General features: G+C 37.1%; 2 non-coding genes across 2 annotated transcripts; both read left to right on the top strand.

Annotated features, from left to right (window-relative positions):
* Positions 1-1,431: 1,431 nt before the first annotated feature.
* Positions 1,432-1,538, top strand: LOC149495522 (small nucleolar RNA R71). The gene has a single exon (XR_016321534.1). It is a non-coding gene; the product is annotated as a small nucleolar RNA R71 (small nucleolar RNA).
* A 6,016-nt stretch (positions 1,539-7,554) lies between these two features.
* LOC149495521 (small nucleolar RNA R71) lies at positions 7,555-7,661 on the top strand. The gene has a single exon (XR_016321543.1). It is a non-coding gene; the product is annotated as a small nucleolar RNA R71 (small nucleolar RNA).
* The last annotated feature ends 4,693 nt before the right edge of the window (positions 7,662-12,354 follow it).

Raw genomic sequence — 12,354 nt, 5'->3', positions numbered from 1 at the left:
CTTAGAGTCAACTTACCTTCATAAACATCAATTAATGCTCTTGCAGTTGCAAGAAAAGGTCTCCCAAGGATTAAAGATCCTTCCCTGTCTTCATGAATGTCAAGAATAACAAAATCAATAGGAAAGATGAATGTACCTACCTTTACAAGCACATCTTCTACAATTCCTCTTGGATATTTGATTGATCGATCCGCTAGTTGTAGAGACATCTTTGTTGGTTTGAGCTCTCCCACGCCTAACATCTTAAAAACTTCATAGGACATAAGATTAATGCTAGCACCTAAATCTGCCAAAGCCCTTTCAAAATCGAGATTACCAATATTGCAAGGAATAGAAAAACTTCCTGGATCCTTTAACTTTGGAGGCAATTTGTTTTGGATTATTGCACTGCACTCCTCAGTTAACATTATCGTTCCTTGATCATCGATTTTCCGTTTCTTGCTCAGGATATCTTTTAGGAATTTTGCATAGCTAGGCATTTGAGCAAGAGCTACAGCAAAAGGAATATTGATTTGAAGCTTTTTGAATACATCCAGAAACTTGAGGAAGCTCTTGTCGTATTGTGCTTTCTTTAGCCTTTGTGGGAAGGGGACAGGTGGGACATAAGGTTTTACCTTTTCTTGTTCTTCTAGGTCAATGATGGGAATCTTTTTATATTCTTCCACTTTCTTTTCTTCCTTTGGTGGCTCTTCTAATTGTTTGCCGCTTCTCAAAGTGATGGCTTGCACCTACTCTTTAGGATTTTTTTCAGTGTTGCTAGGTAACGTACCTTGAGGTTGAGATACCATCATGTTTGCAAATTGTCCTAGCTAAATCTCCAAATTTCTTATCGCAGCCTGCTGGATTTTATGGTTTTCTCTGGTTTCGTTCATGAAATCCATGTGCGATTTAGAAAGGGCAGTGAGGAGGTCATCATGAGATTTCTTTTCTTGAGGAAGGAAACCTGGTGGTGCGTTCAAGGCATTGTTAGGATTACCATAGGATAGATTAGGATGGTTCCTCAATCTATTATCATATGAGTTGGAGTAAGGGTAATTCTTCCGTCCTTGGTTCATTACATAGTTTACTTGCTCCAAGGTTTGTGGATTCAAAGAGTCTATCATGCATTCTCCAATCCCATGTTGTCCATTGCACCTATCACAAACTTGCATAGTGGAATTCACAGGATTAGTAGTTAACATGTCCAGTTTTCTTACCATGTTATCTACCTTGGCATTAAGTGCTGTAATGGCATCTATTTTATAGACTCCTGTAGTTCTTTTTCTTTCGGAATTGTTTTGGTAATGGTTGTTGCTTGCCATCTCCTCTATCAATTCATACGCCTCATCAATTCCCTTCTTCTCAAAAGATCCACCTACAGCTGCATCTAAAGTGATTTTGATATTAGGAGTTAATGCATTATAGAAAGTTTGTACCTGTAACCACTTAGGCAAACTGTGATGTGGGCACTTTCTCAACAAGTCCTTGAATCTTTCCCAAGCTTCATACAAGCTTTCTTGATCATGATGAGCAAATGTCATTATCTCATTGCGCAGTTTTGTGGTTTTTGAATGGAAAGAATTTTGCTAAGAACTTTTGAGCTAATTCTTCCCATGTTGTGAAACTTCTAGCGGGACATGACTGTAACCAGGATCTTGCTTTATCCCTAAGAGTGAAAGGAAAAAGTCTCAGTTTAATTGCATCCTCGGAAACAACATTCTATTTGAAAGTATCGCAAATTTCCAGGAAATTTGTGATATGGGCATTAGGATTTTCACTAGGCAAACCCCCATATTGGATTGAGGTGGAAAGCATTTGGATAATTGCGGGTTTGATTTCAAAATTATTAGCTTCCACCCGAGGTCTTGTAATGCTCGAGGTTGTCCCATTAAGATAGGTGTTGTGTAGTCCCGCAAGGTGCGGGCCGGGTGTTGAAGTGGAGGTCTAATTAAATTTTCATTTTCGTTTTCGTTGGCCATGTCTGTTTGTTGTTCAGGTTCTATTTCATGTGCTTTTCTTGCAGCGTTGTTCCTATGATAAGTTCTTTCAATTTCTGGATCAAAAACTAGAGGTTCAGTCCTTTTTTATCTTCTTTGCATAAACACCTGAAATAATTCTTAAAGAAAAATTAAATAAAAATAAAAGAATGTCTAAATTAACAATAGGGTAATTAGTATTGATATTGATAACGCCAATCCCCGATAACGGCGCCAAAAACTTAACAAAGATTTTCGCAAGTGTATGAAATTGCAACAAGTAATATAGAGTGAAAGAGTATCATATCCACAGGGATTGTATATCAAGTACTAAAATTATGTTAACCTATTATTATTTAAATGACAATAAGAGAGATTTGTTATAAGGAAAGTAAATTTGAAAATAAAAACAGAAAGAGATCAAGCAACAAAATTTTAGGTGAAAAGAAATCAAGGATTCAAACTACTAGGGAATTTGATTTCACTTAATTCTATCCAATTTATTTTATTAGTTTATTAATCAATTTTAATTGTTCAAGTAGGAGAAACAACCTTGAAATCACTAACAAGCTCTCCCGATGTATTGTTAGCTATTCTAATCTAGTCTAATTACCTATCTTCCAATAGCGCAATCAAACATAAACTAAACCAGCTCTCCCGATTTCTCGCCTCGAAGGAAGTTCTAATTTTTGTTCTAGGAATGCCAAGGTTTAAAATACTTTAGAGTAAAACACACCTTTATATCATAACTTTCATAAAAATCAATGTTTTAAAAGTCTAGAAACAAATAGTTTAGATCAATGAACATGATTGAGTCAAAATTTCAAATTCAAAACTTAAATATGCTAGAATTGAGAATCAATTATGTTTAACACTTATTACTAGACATGAGCACCTTCAAGCTTGCTTGTAATCATTCCAACCATGTTAAACAAAACAAAAAATTTTAGCTAAAATTCCCTTCCCCCAATTCAATCAATCACATTGTCCCCAATGTGTATAAGTTCCCCAAACTTATTGCATTATTAGAAGTGAAGCAGTAAGAGATAAAAAGAAACCTTACCAACATTGTATTGAACAATACAATAGATCGGGTGCTGAAAGTGTCTTAGCTAAAAGAGCAACTAAACATGAAAAAACTACTAAAAAGTTATAAAAATTCAAATAACAAACAAACTAAAATGAAAGCAACCAAGACAATGTATTAGAAAAATTAAACAGAAATAAAACAAAAGAAAAGAAGAGTGAGAAATCCGTTAATTCTCCTATAGGCAAAAGTTTGGGGAGATGGAAAAGAGAAAGTTTGGAGGCGTGCTCTTTAAATAGGGGCGCCAATAAATGAGTTGGTCTGATCGTGGCACGGCCGTGCTGATGAGCACGGCCTGGGCGTGCTCCCCTCTGACCTGCAAAACAACAAAAGTGGCGTACCTGGCACGGGCGTGCTACATAGCACGGCTTGGGCATGCTCTTCTCTGCCTCTCAAGTTCTTTTCGCGCTCGCGCATATGAAAATCGCGCTCGCGTATTTTGCTGGCAAACTTTCTGCCTCTCAAAGGTGCTTTCTCGCGCCCGCGCATATGAATGTCGCGCTCACGACTTCAGCTCGCGCCCGCGTATAGGAATGTCGCGCTCGCGTATTTGCTGGCAAACTTTCTGCCTCTCAAAGGTGCTTTCTCGCGCCCGCGCATATGAATGTCGCGCTCGCGACTTCAGCTCGTGCCCGTGTATATGGGAGATGCGCTCGCGAGTTTTTCTTGCAAATCTTCTGACTCTCTTTTCTAATTGTCGCGCTCGCGCTTGTGAATGTCGCGCTCGGGACTTGGGCATTTTTCTTTGCTGAGACTTGCTTCGTAGCGCGACTTGGGCGTGCCACTTAGCACGGTTAGGGCGTGCTCTTCTCTGACCTTCAAGTATGTTAATCTCTTTTCTATGGCACGGGCGTGCTGATGGGCACGCCTGAGGCGTGCTCTTCTCTGACCTTCAAGTATTAACACCTTGGAAAAAATGCACGGGCGTGCTTCGGGGCACGCCTGGGTGGGCTGGCTTCTCATCTCATGGCACGGGCGTGCCACCCAGCACGGCTAGGGCGTGCTTGGTTCTGGATTTCCACTTTTTCCTACAAAAACTCTTAACTAAACAAAAGAACACTTATGGAGAAAATTTGGGATTTTTACAAATAAAATAGGGAATAAAAATAAATAAATGGACGAAAATTTAATAAAAATAGATGGGTTGTCTCCCATGAGCACTTTTGTTTAACGTCGTTAAGTTCGACGCACTTATCTTAATTTAGGCTAAGCAAGACCAATTGTAGTCTTGATGGGTTCAAAGGTTTCATTATAATAGCTTCTCAAATGTTGAGCATTTACCTTGAAACTTCGATTCAACTTACCATCCACTATTTCAATTGCGCCATGAGGGAAGATTTCCTTGATTGTAGCTCGCTTGTGTCTTCTTCCCTCAATTCAAGCCTGGAAAGATGGTCAGCAATGAGGTTCTCGGTCCCCTTTTTGTCTCGAATTTCTAGGTCAAATTCTTGCAATAGAAGTACCCAACGAATGAGTCTTGGCTTTGCATCTTTCTTTTCCAGCAAGTATTTGATGGCGGAGTGATCTGTGTAGACTATTGTTTTAGCTCCAATTAGATATGCCCTGAATTTGTCAAAAGCAAAAACAATAGCTAGTAATTCTTTTTCCGTAGTTGCATAGTTTAATTGCGCATCATTCAATATGCGACTTGCATAATAAATAACATGCAACTTCTTGTCTTTTCTTTGTCCAAGAACAGCTCCTACAGCATGATCACTAGCATCACACATAAGCTCAAAAGGTAAAGTCCAATCTGGTGTAGTGATAATCGGGGCTGAGATTAACTCCTTCTTCAACCTGTTAAAAGCATCTAAACATTCTTTGTCAAAATCAAATGGAACATCTTTAACTAATAAATTGCAAAGAGGTTTAGTAATTTTTGAGAAATCCTTTATGAATCTCCTGTAAAACCCTGCATGCCCAAGAAAACTTCTTATGCCCTTCACTGTGTTAGGGGGAGGTAGTTTTTCAATTACCTCAATTTTTGCCTTGTCTACTTCAATCCCCTTTTGAGAGATTTTATGCCCTAGGACAATACCTTCACTAACCATGAAGTGACATTTTTCCCAATTTAACACAAGGTTAGTATCTTCACATCGTTGCATCACTAAAGATAAATTATGAAGGCATGCATCGAAGGAAGAACCAAATACAGAAAAATCATCCATGAATATTTCAATAAATTTTTCCACCATATCAGAAAAGATGGACATCATGCACCTTTGAAAGGTTGCAGGGGCATTGCATAGCCCAAAAGGCATTCTCCTATAGGCAAAAGTGCCATAAGGACAAGTGAAAGTAGTTTTCTCTTGGTCTTCAGGGGCTATAGGTATTTGGAAGTATCCTGAATAGCCATCTAAGAAACAATAAAACGGATAACCTGCAAGTCTTTCAAGCATTTGATCAATAAAGGGTAGGGGAAAGTGATCTTTGCGTGTTGCTTTATTTAATTTTCTATAATCTATACACACACGCCAACCTGTGACTGTTCTTGTGGGGATTAATTCATTGTTTTCATTAGAAATAACAGTCATACCTCCCTTCTTTGGAACAACTTGGACAGGACTTACCCAATTACTGTCTGAAATTGGATAAATGATGCCGGCATCTAAGAGTTTAATAATTTCAGCCTTAACTACCTCCTTCATGTTAGGATTCAGTCGCCTTTGGTGCTCGATTGAAGGTTTGTAGTTTTCTTCCATCAAGATTTTATGCATGCACACACTTGGGCTTATTCTTTGTAAATCTGAGATAGACCATCCTAATGCTTTCTTGTGCCTTTGTAAAACCTGCAACAACCTTTCCTCTTGATCAAGCGTTAAGTGAGAAGAAATAATAACAGGAAAAGAATGGTTCTCACCTAGAAATGCATGTTTTAAATGAGGTGGAAGTTGTTTCAGTTCATGCTTAGGTGATTCCTTTTCTTTTTCATTCAAGATACTTGATTCATTAACGTTATTTTCAACATGCAAAGTGGTCTCCACACATTCATCGACTACGTCAATTCTAAAACAGTCTCCATGATCCATAGGAAGTTTACAAGATTTAAGTACATCAAACACAATCTCTTCCTGTCCAACTCTTAGAGTCAACTTACCCTCATAGACATCTATCAATGCTCTTGCAGTTGCAAGAAAAGGTCTTCCAAGGATTAGAGATCCTTCCCTGTCTTCATCAATATCAAGAATAACAAAATCAACAGGAAAGATGAATGTACCTACCTTTACAAGCACGTCTTCTACAATCCCTCTAGGATATTTAATTGAACGATCTGCTAATTGCAAAGACATCCTTGTTGGTTTGAGCTCTCCCATACCTAGCATCTTAAAAACTTCATAGGACATAAGATTAATGCTAGCACCTAAATCTGCCAAAGCCTTTTCAAAGTCAAGATTACCAATGTTACAAGGGATAGAAAAAATTCCTGGATCTTTTAACTTTGGAGGCAGTTTGTTTTGGATAATTGCACTGCACTCCTCAGTTAACATTACCGTTCCTTGATCATCAATTTTTCGTTTCTTGCTCAAGATATCTTTTAGGAATTTAGCATAGCTAGGCATTTGAGCAAGAGCTTCAGCAAAAGGAATATTAATTTGAAGCTTCTTAAACACATCCAGAAACTTGAGGAAGCTCTTGTCATCTTGTGCTTTCTTTAATCTTTGTGGAAAGGGAACAGGGGGAACATAGGGTTTTACCTTTTCTTTTTCCTCTAAATCAATGATAGGCACTTTTGATTGTTCTTTTTCCTCCTTTTCTTTCCTCAGTGGTTCATCTAATTGTTTGCCACTCCTCAAGGTGATAGCCTGCACTTGTTCTTTTGGATTCTTTTCAGTATTGCTAGGTAACGTACCTTGAGGTCGAGATGCCATCATGTTTGCGAACTGTCCTCGCTGAATTTCCAAATTTCTTATTGCAGCCTGCTGGATTTTATGGTTCTCTCTAGTTTCATTCATGAATTCCATGTGTGATTTGGAAAGAGCAGTGAGGAGGTCATCATGAGATTTCTTTTCCGGAGGATGGAAACCAGGTGGTGCATTCAAGGCATTGTTAGGATTACCATATGATAGATTAGGATGATTTCTTAGCCTGTTATCATTTGAATTTGAATAGGGATAATTCTTTCTTCCTTGATTCATCACATAGTTCACTTGCTCCAAAGTTGGTGGATTTAAAGAGTCCATGATACATTCCCCAATTCCATGTTGTCCATTGCACCTATCACACACTTGCATAACAGAATTTACAGGATTAGTAGTTAACATGTCCAATTTCCTTACCATGTTATCTACCTTGGCATTAAGTGCTGTAATGGCGTCTATTTCATAGACTCCTGCGGTCCTTCTTCTTTCGGTATTGTTTTGGTAATGGCTGTTGCTTGCCATTTCCTCTATTAACTCATATGCTTCATCAATTCCTTTCTTTTCAAAGGATCCACCTGCAGCTGCATCTAAGGTAATTTTAATGTTAGGAGATAATGCATTATAGAAAGTTTGTACCTGTAACCACTTGGGCAAGCTGTGATGTGGGCACTTTCTTAGCAAGTCCTTGAATCTTTCCCAAGCTTCATACAAGCTCTCTTGATCATGATGAGCAAATGTCATTATCTCATTGCGCAACTTGGTGGTTTTTGAGGATGGAAAGAATTTCGCTAGAAATTTTTGAGCTAATTCATCCCATGTTGTAAAACTTCCAGCGGGACACGATTGTAACCATGATCTAGCCTTATCCCTAAGAGTGAATGGAAAAAGTCTTAATTTGATTGCATCTTCAGAAACACCATTTTGTTTGAAAGTGTCACAAATTTCCAGAAAATTGGTGATGTGAGCATTAGGATCTTCACTAGGTAAACCTCCATATTGGATCGAGGTAGAAAGCATTTGGATAATTGCGGGTTTAATCTCAAAATTATTAGCTTCTACCCTAGGTCTTGTAATACTTGAGGTTGTCCCATTCAGATTAGGTGTTGTATAATCCCTTAAGGTACAGACCGGATGTTGAAGTGGTGGTCCAACTACGTTTTCGTTTTCGTTGGCCATGTCTGCTTGTTGTTCGATTTTTACTTCTTGTGGTTTTCTTGCAGCGTTGAGCCTTCGAAGAGTTCGTTCAATTTCCGGATCAAAGATTAGAGGTTCAGTCCTCCTTGATCTCCTTTGCATAAAACAACCTGGAACAGTACTTAAAAGAAAATTAAATAAAAACGAAAGAGTGTCTAAATTAATAACAGGGTAATTCGTATTGATATTGATACGCCAATCCCCGGCAACGGCGCCAAAAACTTGACAGCGTTTTTTCGCAAGTGTACGAAATCGCAACAAGTAATATAGAGTAAGAAAGTATCGTATCCACAGGGATTGTTTATCAATTACCAAAATTATATTAACCTATTATTATTTAGATGATGATAAAAGGAATTCGCTGTAAAGTAAATAAAATTCAAAGTAAAAGAGATCAAACACAAAATTTAGGTGAAAAGAAATCAGGGGATTAAGCTACTAGGGAATTTGATTTCATTTAATTCTATCCAGCTTATTCTATTAGTTCATTAATCAAGTTTAATTGTTCAAGTAGGAGAAAACAACCCTGAGGTTACTAACAAGCTCTCCCGATTTATTGTTAGCTATTCTAATCCAATTTAATCACCTATCTTAATAGTGAAATTAAACATGAATCAGATCATTAGGTTTTATGGTTGTTTTATGAATTCACAACTTAATACTTTATTAACTTATGAAAGCCCCCCTTGAGTCAAACCATATAGTTTCCACATCAAGTTATTATTCTCAAGTAAATTATTACCTTGTTCATATCAATAACCCTTCTCCCGAATGTGGTTATTGAAATAATTCAATCCAGGGGAATTTTTTTGCCTGGAAACCTTAAGCACAATAATAAGTTATAACAAGAACAAAGAAAAATAAATATAATATTATAAGCTGGAATCGAATTAAATTACATCAAATCTCTAGTATAAAAGTTTAGCTAGACATAGTAATTAAATTAAGCTCAATCATACTTGAATCATCCATTATATTTAAATACAATAATAAAGAAAGAAACAAGATGAAGAGTTTAGAATAAAAACTGTATCACAACTATGTTGATGGCTTCCTTGAATCTTAGCACAATTATTTGAAGCTTGAAATCTTTGAGAAGAAGAGAATTATGTAAAGTGTTGCACAAAAAAAAACCAGATCCCCTACTATGAGAAGTTCCTCCCTTTATATAGAGATCCTGAAGGCAAGTCTGACTCCTTTTAGGAAAATAGAATCCTTATTTAGCACAAAATCCTTTATAGGAGTTCATAACTGTTTAGGCTCTTGATTTCTTCTTGATTAGGACTCCTTTTTCTTCAAGAATAGGTCCAGGTCTTGTTTAGTGTGTTTAGGAAACTCCCTGAAGTCGGCCCATGTGAGAAAGGCTTGATTTGCGTGTTAAATTCACGCTGGTTCCGCCTGGGCAGCACGGGCGTGCTTAATGGCACGGTCTGGGCGTGCTGTAGTCTGGAGGTCTGGCTAGTGAAGCACGGGGCATGCTAGGTAGCACGGGCTAGTGAAGTACTGAGGCACGGGCGTGCTACAGAGCACAGGCAGGGCGTGCTCTTCTCTGGAAGTCTGTCTAGAGTTGCCATGGGCGTGCTATGCTTGACACGCCCTGGTCCCATTGTAGCACGGCCGTGTCTTTTGACACACCCTGGCCGTGCTCTCTTCTGTCTCTCCTTTGGTTTACTTGGCTTCTAGCACGGGCGTGCCTTCCAGCACGGGCTGGGCGTGCTAGAAGCTGAGTGCCTTGCATTCTAAAGTTCTTTTCTGCGCCAAATTTCTGCAATTTTCTCTTAGATCAAGCGGATTAAAGACCAAGGAAGCTTTTAAACACAATTACACTAAAAGTGATTTAAAATTAAATTAAAGAAGTAAAAACTTACTAAAATTCTACTAAAAACTATATTAAAAACACTATAAAATTTACACTTATCAAATTCATAACCTAAGGTCATTAACTTATGAAAACCTCCCTTGAGTCAAACCATATAGCTTCTACATCAAGTTATTATTCTCAAGTAATTTATTATCTTTTTCATATCAAAAACTCTTCTCCTAATAGTGATTAATGAAATAGTTCAATCCAGGGGAAAAATTCTGCCTGGAAGCTTTAAGCTCAATAATAAACTATAACAAGAATAATGAAAAACAAAGCTAATATCATAAATTGGAATCGAATTAAGTTACATCAAATCCCTAGTACAAGAGTTTAGCTAGACATAGTAATTAAATAAAACTCAGTAATACTTGAATCAATCTTCATAATCAGTAATAAACAATGAAAAGAAAAACAAGGTTAAGAGTTTAGAGATAAAAACTAGGTAACAGCTATGTAGATGGCTTCCTTGAATCTTGGCACAAATCTTGGATGCTTGAGACCTTTGAGAGAAAGAGAACTATGCAGAAAAACTACTCAAAAACGAGATATCCATTAATGAAAAGCTCCCCTCTTTATATAGAGCTCCTGAAGACAAATCTGACTCCGTTTAGGAAATAGAATCCTTATTAAATACAAAATCTTCTATAGGAGATCATGACTGTTTAGACCTTGTATTTCTTCTTAGTTAGGACTCCTTCTCTTCCAAAATAGGTCTAGATCTTGTTTAGTACGTTTAGGAAACATTCCGATGCGGGCCTATATGAGAAAAGGATTGATTTACGTTTTTAGTTGACGCCAGTTCTGCCTTCGAAACACGGGCGTGCTATGATGCACTGCTTGGGCGTGCTCAGGTCTGGAACTCTGGCTGATTGGGCACGGGTCGTGCTATGCAACACGCTCCAGAGGAGTCTTTGTGGCACGGGCGTGCGTATTAGCACGGGTTGGGCGTGCGTATTAGCACGGGTTGGGCGTGCTTGTCTTTGTCCTTCCAAGATAGATTTTGTCATGGGCGTGCTAGGCAAGCACACCCTTAAGTTTCTTTTGGGCACGGGCTTGCCATTTTGCATAGGCTAGCGATGCTTGCTCCTGACTCTCCACTTGATTCCTTAGTTTTTAGCACGGGAGTGCCTTTTAGCACAGGCTGGGCGTGCTTGAGACTGAGTATTTTACTTTGTAATGCTCTTTTCTGTGCCAAAACCCTGCAAATTTCTTTCAGATCAAGTAGGTTATGATTCAAGGAAGCTTTGAACAAAATTATACTTAAAATGAATTAAAAACAAATCAAAGTGATAAAATTTACTAAAATTCTAATTAAAAACTATACTAAAAATACTATAAAACTAACACCTATCACACAGGAAGAACAGAAAACGAATTCAGAACACAGATTTAAATATTAGAACTGTTCTTCAGAAAATGTTGTTAATAAATTTTCTTTTCTCTTAAAAATTTTTCTTGAAGCAAAGAGACGAAAAGAAATAGGGGGATTGAAGAGAGAGCTTAGAGAGAATTAAACTTTAAACAATAGACTCATACTCTTTTGCAAAAACCCCAACTTTTTACAAGAGGAAATGAGTTTTATATGAAAAGATGATATTCTCTTTTGAAGTTAACGTTGAGATTATTGCTTTAATGAGCAATGAAGTTTCTGACATTTTTAGACTAAAGAGACAATGCATGGGCTGTAATTAAAAGGGCTGTTAGACCACATTTAATATTTACACATGCAAGGTTTGGAGATGAAAGATTCAGTTTAGAAAATAGTGTAACATTTATATCAGAAATAGCCAGCTGTATCAGAAACAGACAGCTGTATTAAATCAGAAACTGCTTTTTAGATCAGAAAATACTTTTTGCAGAATTTCATTTAATAGCTACCAAGAATATTTACTCCAAAGATATTTTAGATGGGAAAACGTGAAGAGTAAAGATTTTGGCTATATCCTCTTAATAAATTTATTCAAAAACATTTCAAAACAATTTTGAGAGAGATAAAATAGATTTGTGCTTATAATATCATTTACTCTATATCCTCCAATAATTTCCTAAGACTTATTATAATACTAACCAATAGAAAATATCTTCATTAATCTTCATGGTCTTCAAATAAAAATCTTGGGATGTAGGAACTTCATTTCTTCAATAATTTTCAACAATAATTTCTGCATAAAATAATATTAGCACATACAAGAATATTAAATTTATTTGTTTTGTATAATCATCAAAATCTCAAGATAAAATTGACTCTTGAGCCAACAGTTAGTTCGGAAGGAATTCATGTTGATGATAAAAAAATTGAGGCCATTCAAAATTGGCCTATTCCCAAGAACATCACTGAAGTTCGCAGCTTTCATGGTCTTACCACTTCCTATAGGCGGTTTATCAGGAACTTTA

The sequence above is a fragment of the Jatropha curcas genome, chromosome 6, assembly GCF_041381405.1.
Source record: "Jatropha curcas cultivar XTBG-Jc1 chromosome 6, XTBG_Jcur_1.0, whole genome shotgun sequence".
Lineage (NCBI taxonomy): Eukaryota > Viridiplantae > Streptophyta > Magnoliopsida > Malpighiales > Euphorbiaceae > Jatropha > Jatropha curcas.
Note: the sequence above shows the minus strand (reverse complement) of the source record. Positions and strands in the feature narration are given on the sequence as shown.